Source organism: Juglans microcarpa x Juglans regia, chromosome 5S (genome assembly GCF_004785595.1).
Source record: "Juglans microcarpa x Juglans regia isolate MS1-56 chromosome 5S, Jm3101_v1.0, whole genome shotgun sequence".
Classification (NCBI taxonomy): Eukaryota; Viridiplantae; Streptophyta; class Magnoliopsida; order Fagales; family Juglandaceae; genus Juglans; species Juglans microcarpa x Juglans regia.
The window spans coordinates 21,484,829-21,500,848 of record NC_054603.1 but is presented as its reverse complement, the minus strand read 5'-3'; the positions used below and the strand labels follow the sequence as shown (position 1 = coordinate 21,500,848).

At 37.7% G+C, this 16,020-nt stretch overlaps 1 long non-coding RNA gene across 1 annotated transcript; it reads left to right on the top strand.

The window, feature by feature from the left end:
- Nucleotides 1-7,589: 7,589 nt before the first annotated feature.
- LOC121267429 lies at nucleotides 7,590-15,744 on the top strand. The gene is made up of 3 exons (XR_005940992.1): nucleotides 7,590-7,724; nucleotides 12,795-12,799; nucleotides 15,734-15,744. It is a non-coding gene; the product is annotated as an uncharacterized LOC121267429 (long non-coding RNA).
- The last annotated feature ends 276 nt before the right edge of the window (nucleotides 15,745-16,020 follow it).

The window sequence follows — 16,020 nt, the reverse complement described above, 5'->3', positions numbered from 1 at the left end:
ACAAATTAGAGGCACAAGTCTCCAAGAGACTTCTAGGGCTTCAGCCATAGGGTTTGCATGCTAAACATGGAAAAGCCAACAACTCTTTTGACACTTGTCACACATGGAGGGAAAGTGATGAGAGATTTTGGAAGAGGCACATGGGGAAGAGTAAGAGACGCATGGGGAAGGCACATGCACACACTTACCAAGATTCTAGAAGAATCTTTGTGAGTCGAAGAGTAAGAGGTAAGCAGCTATGGCAACTTGCCACATGGCAAGCATGCACATGCTTAAGAGGACCTAGTCTAGAATTAGGGTTTCATGAAAAGACAAATATGCCCCAAAGGTTCAATGAACCTGGACCACATAAAGAAACACACCCTAAGGGCATTTATGGTTTTGGATTTTTTAAGCAAGAGGACAAGTCACTTGTCACTCATGTGTGAGGGTTACTTGGATTTCTTAAGGAAGAACAATCATGAAGGAGAAGGGGAAGGGGGTTCGGCCAAGCTTAGAGGACTTGTGACACACGGCACTCATGCATTCAAACTCTTGAGATTCTTTATGTCATAGGAAGGTGGGGCTAGCATGGGAACTCGAGGAATTATATAAAGGGGAGCTTAAGGGCTGGCACCTAAGGGGCACACCAAGGGGTCACTCTGCCATTTTTCATTTTCAGATTTACTTCTCTCTCTCTCTCTCTCACACACACACACACATAACCACCCAGGAAGGAATGCCACTTTCTCATTCTCTCACTTTTTCTCACCAACCAAACACAATGAATGTCTAACCCATCCAACCAACACACACACCTGAAAGGAGGAAGCTAAGAATTCATCCAAGGAGAAGGAGCTCACACGGTAAGAACCACTCGAACCTCTACTTTGACCATTTCACCTTCATACATACACAACTACATGGAATGGAGGGTGAAGAGGGGCTCGGATTTTGAGTGTCTCACCATGAATTTGAAAATGGTGTATGGTTAAATCCATGTGTTAACTTGCACAAGACATGTTCGGGAAACTAGGGTTTTCACAAGAAGGGGAACCGAACCTTCACTAGCCAAACACGAGCGAAAAGGGACCTTAAAGAGGATGAGAGAACCAACCACTGTTAGGGTTGAGTTAGGATTTTCTTTTGAAAATGCTTCAGCTAAGAGAAGAAACACCATGCATGACGCTACACACACATACACCCACACATTATGCACAATTAGTGAAACACCATGACCAAGCCTTGTAAAGGAGGGGTGAACATCATTCGGCCTATGCCAACTTCTCTTAGGCTGAGCATGTGGAGAGCCATTCTAGCCACGGGAAAAGCTTTACAACCGTAAATGAGTAAACCCTAAACATGTCACACACACATACTCGGACTAAGGTTTTGTGTTGCCACTAAGTCTAATAGTTTAAACTACATTTTCAGCTTGCTTGGTCTTTTTGCTTCGGAATTTTGTATGTTGACTCTTGACCTACTCTCGGATAATATTTGTATATGACATGTGAACTTTGCATTGTTTATTTGTATAGTGTAAACTTGGCATTACTTGTTAAATCAAATAAATGAAGAGATATTTGGTATAGCATGCTTTGTATTCGGTTTCATGTGATTCTTGCCTTGTCTACATGCTTGAAATGTTTCGGCTACGTATAGTTGCCATGATTAGGAAATTGTCTCTTGCCATGATAAGCATCAATTGTTATTGCCCATGTTTTTGTGATAAGTAAATTGTAAGTTCTAATGCTTTGAATTCGTAATGGGAGATGTTTTGACGTGTTGTTTAATAACATGACATGATTACATAATGCATGGCATCTATATGTTCAAGTTACATATGAAAGAAAAGAGTCCCAGGTACATGTCACATGCATTTCGGGTTGTGCATAGTTTTCAAAAGAAAAGTTTGTTACACGATTTGTCATGACCCCAAATGTTAAGACGGAGTAATGTTCTAGTAGAACTCCTCTGTCCACTCTGGAGTGCATAAATTGGAAGTGGTAACCGCTGGGTTGATGAAACACAATTGGCAGACCTTGAATGGGTTCTTTTTAAAGGACTACAGAGCAAGGTAGAACCTAACTCTAGTGTGTGCCATAAGATGGATGCAGTGAAGGCGAAATGCAAATTGCCGCATAATGATAAGAACTCTGACGTAGTCACCATGGTCAAGTGGGTTGGGAATGATGCGGTAACTAGCACGGAGCCCACGATGTGTAAGGGAGCCATGAGATGTCCACTTATATGTTACAAGAACTATATGGCTATAAATAATATATGTTATGAAAAGAAGAAAAGTTTCTCTCCGAAACGTCTAGCATGATTTTCTGTAACATGATTTTCTGTCACATAAATGCATAGGTCAAGCTTTCATGTAACACCTGGGTCCAACAAGAAATTTGTGGCCAAATTTTTTTTTTTTTAATATGGATGAAAAGCCCACTTGGGTTTTAACAAGTAGTTTTGAGAATAGGTTACGAGCCCGAAAAATTTATTTCAGCGATTTATGAGTTTTTATATTTTATTTGGTTTTCGGTCCGACAAGTTATGTAATGAGTAGGCTAGTTGAAATATGAGTCGAGGCTAGTAGTATTTAGAATATATTCAATCGATAGAAATACGAATAAGCTACGAAGATGCTTTGGACTACTTTAGCTTGTCAAAACCAAGTTTTGTTAAGCCCCATGACATGCACGTTTTCTTTCTATTTCTTTTTCCTAGGGTTTCAACCACCTATTTAGGCATCATCTCATGCACGTAGAACCTCCCTCAACTAGGTTCACTCTTGACGTCAGTTTCTCCACGGCATGCACGTTCCGATCCCCACGACATTCACGGCAATAGCTTGCATTAGGAGTTATACTTTAACATTATACAGTTTTTCTCCCTCTTTTTTTCTCTAGGGTTTCTAGTCATATAGATATAATATAAGTGGGGATCCTCTTCATAGCATATAGAAGATAGCCCACGACTCCTCCGTCGCTACACCTGGATGGACCAAAAAAAAAGGAAGATAAGCCACATTCAACGTTGCACCACAGCCCCTCCCTCCATCGTAAAGGAGCAACACCAAAGCCCAAGACCACCACCGTTCCAACCGCCAAAAGTTTTGAGAGAGTACTCTGCTTTTGCTTCACCGAAATAGAGGAAGTGATCTTTCCCACCGTGAGCCTCAAGTCATCCACCCACACCGCTAGCCGCCACTCCGTCATCCCCTCACGACACACAAAAAGTGCCACCCGACACCTCTCGCCACCCTAAGTCGCCACCCCAAGTCACGTCGTGCCACGTTTCCTCTCTGATCTCTCTCACCATTTTTCAGACTCTCTCTCCCACCACTCTCTCTCTCGCTCATCACTCTCTATCTCTATCTCTTAATGCTCTGCCACCATGTGGACCACCTGCGACATCCGCCCAGCCCTGCTGTTGCGTCCCTCCTTCCTCCTTGGTAAGCATGGCCACTGTTACATGTTTGTAAATCCCACCTTTTGTTTTCAAAGAGCCATGCAGGTTATGTTTTCTTTTTTTTCCAAAAATGCCCTTGAATGGGTACTTATTGAACATGTTTTTATAAACATGTTGTGCGTAGTATTTGTTTGTAGTATAAGATTTTATATAGAAAATATTTTAGGAGTCTAGATGTGATATCTCGTATTTTAGTGAAGGACTATTTTAATTAATTTAAATATTAGTTCTCTTATTTTAAATTTATCAGATTTCTCGTTGAATTTATTTTATAATTCTTAATTTGTGAAATTTACTTTGATGTGCTTTCTTGATATTAATTAGTGTTTGCATTTAAATTGCTCTTTGCTTTAATGAATAATTTTATTTTTGGACTTTAATTATTTTATTTTATTAATATTGAGTTGCAGTGTTTTTATTTGACTCTTATTTATTTTTATTGTGCCTTTTTCTTTTGTTGTACTTTTCTATTTTCGGATTGAGCTTATTTGGGTGTGTTTTATTTTTTTTTCTTTTCTTTTGGGCCTAGCCCATTTGGTCCCCAACCCAACCCGTGAGCCTTCAACCCAGCCCACTTTTCCCCCCCAAACGGCGTCGTTTGGTCCAGCCCTTAGGGCTTCTTCATCTATTTTTTTTCCTTCTCCTGTATCGTTGCTCTTCACCTTTCCATTTCATATTTCATTTCCCCTTTCTTCAATCCATGCGGCTGCTGCTTCTCCTCTTCTCCTTCATTTTATGTCATTCTTTCCTCTATTTTTCATTGAGTTGCCGTCTACAGTGTTCCTTCTTCCTCTCCATCTTATTTTTGAATCTTCCCCTCTGCAAGTCAGCAAACGCCACCACGCATTCCTCCATCTTCGGCTGGTAATGTTTCCTTTTCCATCTCATTAATTTTTGGTTTCCCTTTTTGCTGTAAAACCATGCATATCTATTCCACTTTAGCATATATTTTTCATCTATTTTTCTCTCCATTTGCAGTTCAGTCCATGAGCCTCCATTGTTGTGCTTTCTCTTAAATCTTCCTTACTAATTTCGTGGCTCATCCTCATGATTTATTCTCATTGCATTCCCTTTTTGTTTGGTCTTTAACTACTCTGTTTTGCCTTTTTTCCGTGCCCTGTTTTTGCCATAAAAGCAATGAGCTTCACTCGTTTCTTGGTGATTTTGGTGCTTGCCGTGAGTGCATCTTCTACCTTGCCTCTCAGTTTTCCTTGGGTAAGTCTTTGCCGCTGCTCATCTCCTGATTTTCTTTTGTTTTGTGGTAGTTTTCTTAAGAAGGAAATATACATATGTTTGTGTATCTCAGTTACTCTAATAATATTAGGTGTTTTTACCATTTTGCCTTCTTTGAAACACATGAGTTAATATTATGTTTATTGAATCTGAAAGCTTGACTTTTGTTTTACGTGGGTTATAGTCTATTTTGGGCGTAGATGTATGGGCTTATAAACTAAGTCAGTATACTGGTGCTTTTAACAAAATATTTATAAGTTGATCATATTGTAGTTTTTATATGTTAAATTCACTTTGTATGAGTTTTGTTTTAAATACAAATTAAATAAATATTTGAAAGATAATATAAGTATTAATATTTTTAAAAGTACATAGTAGTGCAAGATTTTTATTTTGAACTCTTTAAAGAGATACTAATTAGTCTATTTTTATTAAATGAAATATTTGCCCTCCTACTTTAATCAATTTTGTTTTAATGAGCCTTTAAACCAGAAATGTATTTTACGACATAATTGTATCTATTACTAATATTATTATGCAATTTTAGAAATATTCTGAGTTTTATAGTTATGTGGATATTGAGGAATTTAGGAAGTGATAGTATTTTAGAATTAAGAGAAATTTTAAGTTTTTGAGGAATTAAAATAGGTACTTTAGGTGTAATATGAGATTTATCTGTTCATTGGAGATATATTTAAGTTACATGAATTTTTATAGGTGAAGATTGGCAATTGTTCAATACTATTGTGGAGAATTTTTGAATAAGCTAAGAAGCTCAGGTAAGCGGGGTTCCTATGCTAGGTTTTATACGAATTATTAAGACTGAGGTTGACTTTCTAAAAACTTTGCACATTTTGTGATGAAATGAAAACTTGGGAAAAACCAACATCAGTCTTTTATTTGCATTACTCATGAAATCTATACGAAAAAGAGAAAATATTTTCTGACATGCATTGTGTAGACATGAGCTAAATTTTGTCATGCAGTCTTTGAAATCTGAAAAAGAACAATATTGAGAATACGAAAAATTGTGCATTGATTTAGAAAGACGCTCCAACATTTGTTTCAGTATGTGAGAATGATCTGAATTTCAGTATTCTGTTTTGATATGATGTGGCATCCGAAAAACCTTTGGCATGACTTTTTGATTCTATTCTGACTTTGATTCTGATTCTAATTCTATTTTGCTCTGATATGTGGCCCTGTCACGGGATATAAAAGTAACCTTTAGCCCTGTCACGGGATATAATAGTGACCTCTGGCCCTGTCACGAGATATAATAGTGACCTCTGGCCCTACCACGAGATATTATAGTGGATTTCTGTTCTGAGTGCAATCGCTTTGATATTCATGGTGATTTATGTTCTGCTTGGCTTTCCGCAGAATGCACAACTCTACCACGGGGATTAAACATGGTCTTTATTCTGATATGATATGATAAGATGAAGATGTTCAGTCATGTTGTGCCAAAGGAGTCTTTGAATAAGAAAAGTTGTTTTCTGAATATGAAATGTTTGAAATATCGCTCTGAATTTATGATCATATGTATTTTTGAGATTTTCATATTAAAAACTGAAATGTTTTGTTTCTGCATTCTGAACTCTGTGAAAATGTTCGTGTTTACATACTAGCATATTTTCTCTGCTTACTGAGTTGTTGATAACTCACCATTTATCTCCATAACATTTTAAAGATATTTTTATGGTCCAGCTAGAGAACAAGAGTAGGAAGTATTGGAAAAATCTGATGATCATAGATGAATGAGTGCTAAGGGTACAAGATTTTGGAGGATCATATTTAGTAGTTTTATCTCTGGCAGTTATTTTGGTACGTCAAGTTATGAATAATTTGAGTTTTTGTGGAGATGTTATTTGTTTTATTGTGGTTTTTCGTTTAGTATTTCTGTGGAAGGACACTGGTTTTTGGATCAAACAAATAAGTTAAGTATTTTGTGGAGTTTCTGTTTATTTATTATTAATTATTGGAGATATTCTTGAGTAATAAGAGCTAACTCTCCAGACCTCCTGGAACGGAGCGTTACACTAGATTAATGAATTAATTATTTTTTTACAACTAATTTCAGTAAGTAAATAGTAAGTATGAAATTTTTATGTTAACCCTTTAATAAACTAATTAGTCTATTTTTATTAAATGAAATGTTTGCCCTTCTACTTGAATCAGGTTTGTTATAATGAGTCTTTAAACCAGAATTATATTTTGTGGCTCAATTGAATTTATTACTAATGTTATTATACAGTTTTAGAAAATGTCTTAGAATTTAATAGCTTAGTCCGAGCATTTTAAGTAGTTATTGATGGATTTGGAGAAGTGATGGTATTTCAGGATTATAGGGTTTGAGGAATTAAAATATGTTATTTTAGCATCTTATGCTTAAATTTTAATACTCGGGCCCAAGGCCCAGGCCCACAAAATTGTTTTTCTTTTTCAGCTTTTGAAGACCTAGGATACGGTGTCGTTGAGGTGAGTGGTCTTCCCTTTTCTAGTTTTTTTTTCCTACTTTCCCAAATAGCCCTTCCCCACACCCAGAATCCTTATTCCTTCTCCCTCTATCAATTTCTTCAAGCGGAAAATCACTCCACCCCGATCTCCATCTTCCCAACGTCCACATGATTCTGATTTTCTTCTCTTCTTCAGTTACTCAAATCCCTCTCACTAATGCCTATTCATTTTTTTTGGCAGTTTGTATTTTTTCCACCCTCACAAAGCCCGTCCTTGCTGTTATGAGGCCCAAGAGGAAAATGCAAATCAGTTGAGAGCCAAGTACTTTACTACAATATCGGCCCATTACCTTAAACCTTGGTGGCAAAACGTAGCGTGGAAGGAGATTGGATAAGTGACGTGCTGAGAGAATGGATCATTGTGTTTAATCTTTTAAGTGTTCTATAAGCTAGTTAGTTATTTTCAAAATATTACTTAGTTACCAGTTTGCCTTTTTGTAATTCAATATTTTACAGTACTCGTGTCTTTTATTAATTAGTCTAGGTTGTTATTCTTGAAAAGTATAATAGGAGGGAAAAGAGGTTGAATGGGGAATCTGAAGATTATTGCTGAACCAGTTTGTATTTTCATTTGGGAGGAATTGGGGACCTCGAATACCCCAAGGTGTAACCATTTCCATCTTCATTTTCTTTGTGACTATCTTGTTCATTTTATCAAACAACAAGCATTAATTCATTATCCTACCATTCCTTATTACAACACAGTATAGATTTACTAGGTCCACTACACTTGCAGAGCAGCATCACCCTCTCACCCTGTTGCACACCATCACCACCAAGGCACCGTCACAAGTGGCCCTTGTCGACACCGTTGCATGTTGGTCAGTCTGCCAAGGCTTCCCTCAGACAAAGCCAAAACTTGGGGCCAAGTGCAGCGAACACTGCACCATAGCTAGTAACCACCACGATCCCAACGTGAGGTACCTTGCTCCTTCACAGCAGCCAACTTCCGGAAACCACTTCCCACAGGCATGGCAAACAGCAACCCACAGTTTTGCCAAGCCAAAACACCCCTGTTTTACTGCACCCGAAACAAAGCTTCTGCCAATGCCATAACTGAGAAGCCAGCAAACCTAGGTTGCCTTTGCACCATCCCGAGCAACCATGCCCAACCTCCACCATGATCAAGTGACAGTTTTCTCTCCATCTCCCTCTCCCAATGCCATGCTACCGTGCTGACCACCTTTGACCTCCACCCACCACACTGCCCGTCATGCCTCTCCTTCTCTCTCAGTGAGTAGAGACTTTCCTCTGTAGTCTGTCGCACGATTTTGGTCTGGAAGTGTGAAAACCTTAGATTTCTTTTTGTTTCCTTGTTCTATTTATGGATTTTTCCCAAAACACCCTTCTTATTTAGATGGTTTCATGATATTTATAAAGAAATTGTTTTAAGTATATTTATATTACTGCATCTAGTTTATAAGACAATATGCTTTCTTTCCATTTGATGTTTATTTTGATATTGAGTTTGGTTTATATGAGATGTTTCTTGAAAGTACATATCCATGCATACATCCTCATGGTTTGCCGTTATATCTGATATTACTTGCTTGTATGTTATGTGTTAACTTAGTTTTTTGAAATCTCACTATGGTAGTTTATACTTTCATTTCCCACTCGAAATGGTAAAAGTTGTGACATGTCAAGAAATTGATCATAGGGAAAAGCAAGAAGCCAGATCCCCCGCAGTTAAAGAGGCCCCGAAGAGCCCTAACTGCTTGATGGAGCCATCTTTGGAGGATAAGCTAGAGGCAGCCAATCAGTTCGTCTGTGAAGTGCTTAAGTTGTTTGAAGACTTGCAAAAGATTATCAACAAGGACAAGGCGAAATAGGCTCAAGAGAAGGGCTTGTAGGGATAAAATAAAAAATAAAAAATAAAAAAAAAAAAGATGGGAAACGGTTTATTTTGTTTTGAACCCTCTTGTATTTGGGAGGTTTGAACAGCGATGTTATTTTGGGATCTATAGTTTTAAATGGTACCATGATACTTTTAAAAATTGCTTATAATCTTACTTACATTTGTGAATTATTGCATACTACTAGAAATACACTAGGTCCATTACATCTTAATTGTCATGTACTGGGGTATGTAGCCCTGAGTTACATGTGTTGACACTTTAATCACTATCCAATCCCAAGTAGGGGCTAAGGGTGTCACAGATGGTGGTATCAGAGCAATTACGGCTCTGGGTAAACCCACATGTTATTCTAGGGAAACATGGTACCAAATGCTAGGCTTGAATTCTCTAGCTATAGGCTTGAATCCTCGTAGTATATAGTGTGGAAAGGCGTGTGTTATGGGCCAAGAAGCGAAGCTAAGCTTTACCTTATCATTGGAATAGGATTGATAAGCATTGGCTTTATGCGTTTTAGGAGGAAACGACTTCATGGCATGTGGAAAACATAAGGAAGTCTCTCCGAGATCAAGGGATCAGGAGGGAAGGAGCCCTCCGTTGTAAGGAGGAAAAGCAATCGCGAAAGTAATCCTTCAAATGACGAAGATCGTATAGCATCAAATAGTGCAAGTGGAGAATGTTAGACAAGAACTACCTAGAGGAGAGAATTGTAGACTCCCGTTTGAGGGATTCTTAGTATATTGGTACCCAAACTTTATGGGCACGAAAGAAGCCCTGAGGACCAATAAGTGGCCTATCGATTTGAAAATGAACTTTGATATTAATTGGTGTACTGAAGAACAGAAGGTCTTGTATGCCAAACATGAGGATGTATGCATGGATATGTACTTACAAGAAACATCTCAAACTCTACCATGACTAAGTAGTTAGTTCTGATTTGAAACCCTAGATCACCTTAGTTATCTTGATAGGTAAGGTTAAATTGTAGCAATGCATGGCTTGTGCTTTGTTTGATTCTAGAGCATCACAGTCTTTCGTGTCTTCTAATTGTGTACCGATGTGGGTTGAATGTGTTGCCTTGACCTCAGAAGGTTCTGGTAGCTATTCTGGATGGGAAGATAGTTGGTTATACCCACATAGTTAAGGATTGTCCTTTGGAGGTAGCAGGCCTAATGCTGAAGGCTGACCTGATCGTTTTCCATTTGATGGAATTCGACTTGATCCTAGGAATGGATTTTTAGGCATTATGCCAAGATAGATTATTGAATGAAGAAGGTGGTATTTGACCCACGTACCAAAGATAGGATTTGTTATGTGGGGGAGGCGATCAAGTTAGCTCCATTGGTAGCCACGACCTGCCAAATTAAGAAGAGCATGTTGAAAGGTGCTACCACATATCTTTTGGTTGCGATGGAAAAGATAGAGGAGCCAAGGGGAGTATAGGGAATACCTGTGATAGAGGATTTTCCTAAAATATTTGCCAATGAGTTGCCCGGATGACCCCCGGACTGGGAGACAGATCTCGAAAGGTATTCCCTGTACTCCGCATGGGAACTGAGGGACCTATGAAAGCTAACAACTGGCTATTAGATCTCGACAGGACCTTCGAGATCAGCGATTGTACTGAGGAACAAAAGGTACAGTACATGGGGCACCTACTACATGGTGAAGCTGGAATTTGGTGGGACACCAAGAGGCAACTTCTAATTAGAGAATTAGGAAATATCACCATTTTGACCTGGGAGAGGTTTAATGAGGAATTTGACAATCATTCCTTCCTAGAGTCAATGAAGACTCAGAAGACCCAGGAGTTTGCCATGTTGATACAAGACAATCTCACTGTTGAGCAGTACGTTGCAAAGTTTATGGAGCTAGGAAGGTTAGCCTCACACTTGATTGCTACTTAGAAAATGCAAGCCCAGAATTTTCAATCTGGGCTAAATCCTAGAATTTGCAGTTATGTGGCTGGATTCCGCATCCACAACTTCTAAGAGTTGGTTAATGTGGCTGTAATAGCGGAGGCGAAACAACGAAGTTTGACAGCTCAGATCAACCTTGAGAGGAAGAGGGCTTCTACCTTCACTGCTGGCGGGAATAATGCTAAGAAGAGGATTATTCAAGGAGCTAACAAGGGAAAAGGCATTATAATAGCTCCACCTGTCACCTGCAAGAAATGTGGAAAGAACCATAATGGTGAATGTCGTGTGGGCCTAGGAGTGTATACCGATGCGGACAGTCAGGGCATATGATTCGGGAATTCCCACAGAATGTTCAAAGAGGAAAGAACATTCCTAACAAATGACCCAATCAGAAGCTTCCTGCTCAAGCCCGCATTTATGCCATCACCCCTGGTGATATCAGTGAGGAAATCCCCAAGGACAAGGAAACATATGTTATCACTACTATTTTCTTTCAACACCCCTCTTTAGAAATTAGCTTTTTAAATAGTTGCTTAATAATTAGTAGTTGATTACACCTTAAGAAAAATCGCGTTATACGAATATACGGCATGCGCTTTATTTGACTCCGGTGCCACAAAATCATTTGTATCCGCGACGTTTCCGCGTACATGTAACCTGCCGACTCAGACACTACCTCAAGCTGTAATAGTGTCTATAACAATCCGCTAGAAATTCACTGGTGGAATTTCTATTGACTTTAGGAACCTCGTAAAAACTATGGAGGTTTTACGAATTGACCAATCGCACAGATTTTAGTCTGTCAACATAGTCAGCGTTGTCACTCACTATGGTGCTAGAAATATGAGTTTGATTATTTGAGGTAGTTAGAAGGGTCAGAATGTGTTTTGGTCTATGCCATTAGACTTAGTTGATTATTTAGGATTTTATGACGCAATAGCCTATTTTCATAATTTCGGGCGAAACGCTTGTTCGAAATTGTAAAATTATTTTCTAGGAGCACTTCAGGGTTGAATTTCTGTAAACAATTTTCACTATAGGTTAATATGAATATTTAGAATTTTTCAGTACTAAGGTTATTATGCATTTTTTGGAGTAAATAGTAACTTCGATAAACACACCCAGTGTAGTGTTTTCAAAATTACAGTGTGGAATGTCCAAATTAGGTTAGAGAAGTTTAATTTGGACACCTGGAAAGATCTTAACGACGCATAGTGAATAGTATTACACACTTGGCCATGAGGAACCATTGGATGCATTTGTGAAGGAAATCATTGTGTGAGATCATGTCATCCAAGCAAAACTTTGTTTCATCTAATTAACCAAATTGTACCAGACCAAAGAGGGTTTCAATCCCAGCGAAACCCTAAATGGTTGGAATTCAATTGAAACCTCCAAAACTTGATTTAAGCCGAAACCATAAACGGTTTCCCCAAACCCTAAAGTTGGCCTCCAAACCTTTTTTAATCCGATTTCTAGCATTATGTTTTATCACTTGATTAAATCACTTCCATATGCTATTAATTAATCAAATCCTTGTTATGACATCATTATCCAACCTTTTAAACCTTGAAAATTTGATTGGGGCAAGAAAAAAATTAGATTTGGGCTTGATAACACCTCAAACCCTAACCTAAACCCCAAATTGAAGCCCACTTGATTGAGGCCCACCATTGCCCACGAATTTGGCCATCTTAGCAAAGTTTCTTGAAAAAGTTTCCTCCCCCACATGGCAAACCATTCACTACCATTGGCTGCACCCAATAGTGCCTTGATGTGAAGGAGAGATCCACCCCATCAACCTCCATATCTCACAGCTGCTGTAGGCAGTCCTTGCTCCTCTCTATTCTCCATTTTATGTCACATAGCCACCTCCAATCAAGGGTCATTCAAGCCCATAACTTCCCCCTCCAGAAGTCTATAGTCGTGCAAGGCACATTTCACTCTCTTTAACCACTTCTTCACCCCGTTCTTAGAGAAAGACAAAAAAGAGCTCTCTTGAGCAGATTCTTGGGTCTTATTGCATAGAGATTTTAGATCCCTTGTAAGTATTTTCGCATGATGAATCCTCTGAAAAGATGTTTTTCTTTGAGTTTAGTTTCCATGGATATCTTATTAGTCTCATTCCATACTTATTTGATCGGTCAAAAGTATTTTTAACCATGGAAAGGTCATTCTAGGAGTGAAACTGGAGAGTATGTTATCTTTTGGGATTTTTTACCAAGCTAATGAACATATCTTGGTCCAACAATTTTATGGAGTACTGTTAGCATGTGTTTATAAATTTTTATTGGGTTTTTTTTGCATGAATAAAACTTTTGATGATAGATTTCCTTAGATTTAGAAACTTGAAAACTAGAAGTGGAAAAACAGTTTTTGTTTTTTTGTGAAAGTTGAAATATTTCATGGTTTAATCTTATTCCAATGGCTTTAATATTTTTATTTGATGATCCTAAGCCTCTATATACATGTTAGGATATTATTTTAAAGATATTTAGTATTAGTTTTAAAGATATGATTTTTCTATGCAAGAGGGTTTCGGTTAGGCTAAAGATTTGATATTTTTGGGTTAGATCCATGTTTTAATAAGTTTCAGCCATGTGATTTTAAGTTTGATGACTGGAGCCTCTTTAGGACACATTTTCTAAACCATGTGTTGTTGTAGTTTGAAGATCACATGTCTTTAAGCCATGGAGCAAAAGATTAATTGAAGTTAGTTGAGAGAAAAGTTTATGTTTTTTACTAAGTGTAAAACCAAAAACTCCAAGTCTTGTTTTGTGGTTTTTGGTGACTTTTGTTTGATGATTTAAAGCATGGTTGATCTTAGGATGATTTTATGAATATGTTAGATTTGATGTTTTTGGAATTCTTGGAGATGATTTTATTAAAGTCAAAACTTGTGATTTAAGGGTTTACATTTTATTAAAAAGTTTGGGTCTTTTTACAAAAAGTTTGGTGTTGATGATTAGTTTTTTCTTAATAGATATTTTAAATGTGTTTTTAAACTTAGGATAGGAAGATCTTTGTTACAAAATTTTAGTTTAATCATGGGTTTTGAAGATGGAAGAAATTGCAACCAAAATCAAGAGAAATGGCCTATGAATGTGGTTTTAAATTTTTCTTAGTTGATATTTGAGTCTAGGTTTTGGTAATTTTTTTAGTTAGGATATGAAATTCTTATGTTAGGGGTAAAATACTCATTTTCCCACATGTGGAGGGTAAAATACTCTAAGTTGTTCATTTTCACATTTCTAATTATTAGTTTTAAATTTTTAACTTTTAGATTACCCTCTTACAGTTTCTCGTGTTTCGCACTTTATTCTCGTAGAACGTGACGATCGAGGTAAGTTAGCTCTTAACATACTATCAATTTACTATGGATAAGGGAACTACAGTTTATGTTCATATATTGTTATATATGTCATGTCATACCATGTCTTCACATGTTTATCTATTACACCAATTATTTTGACATGAAAATCTTATCTGTTACATAATATATTCTATCTCATATTACTATCTGTTGCAAGTATGTCACATTATGTATGTCGTCTGTTACATGTATATCATGTCATGTAATATTCACTATCACATATTACGCCATGTTATGAAATGTTGTTTTTTACATGGTATGCCATGTTACAAAATATTGTTTGTTACATGTATGCCATGTTATGGAATGTTGTCCGTTACATTTATGTCTCAAAGTTTGTCATGTCTATCTTCTTACGTTCATGTCACATTACGCTATGTCAAGACTTTTGTCTTTTATGTCACGTTCATGTCACGTCACGTTATGAAATGTCATGTATGCCAGTTAAGTTATTCTTGTCAATCACGACCCTAAGCGCTAGGATAGGGTAATATCCTAGTGGAGCTCCTTTGTTCATGCTGGAGTGTCTAAATATGTGTGAAATTCCCTGGGTTGACAAAGTACAGTCAACAAGTTGCAAATGAGGCCTAACTAGCTGGTCACCGGAGTGTGCCAGGCACTAACACCGATGGGGCCACACTTTATGTTACTTGTGTTCACAGCAAGTGTGACACAAGCAATTCATGGGGTCACAACAACTGTGCAGCATGAAGTATGAGGCCATAACAACTGTGAAGCATACACTACGTGAGACATAACGATTGTTACACATAGAATACGTGGGGTCACAACAACTGTGGAGTACGTATTAACACACTCACAGGTGGTATGCACACTTGTGTTATGATGCGGTAATCGGCAGGGACACTGCGCTCAAGGGGACCCGTGTAGCACCCATATGGTCACTTTATTAATTAAGTCTATTGAATTAGATTCCAAGTTCATGTATTTCACATTCAAGTCATGTTTCACATTATATTATGTTTAAGTTCACGTTCATGCTATGTTTCAAGTCTATATCATGTTTCAAGTTCACGTTCATGTTATGTCACGTTCACATTCATGCTATGTTTCAAGTTCACGTTTATGTTATGTTATACTCAAGTCATGTTATGTTCAAGTTCATGTTCAAATTATGTATGTTCACGTTCATGCTATGTTTCAAGTCCATGTTATGTTTCAAGTTCACTTTCAAGCTATGTTGCTAGTCCATCTTATATTTTAAGTTCACGTGCATGCCATGTCACATCAAGCTAAGTTTCAGTTTCAGTTCAAATTATGTCATTTATGTCATGCTATATATCAAGTTATGCTATGCTTACTTATGACTTTGATTATGCATTCATGCATTTACTGCCATGCATGCATCATTAACCTGTTTAGAAGTTTCCTATTAACTTACTGAGATTTGTAATCAAATCTCACCGTGGTAGTCTCAACTACCATTAGCCTCAAATGATAGGAGATGTGTCAGGATCAGAGTAAGGAGCAGAGACTAGCAGACTGGAGGAGGTTAACTAGACGACGTAGATACAACACGGAGCTTGCTGCCCAGCCTCCATTGTTAGGTCTTTGGATAGTATTCTGGAATCATTAGTCGAGTTACGCGAGTTACTCAACGAACTAGCCCAATAGTGTATTTTGGCAATGTAATTATGGTGGCAGGTCTT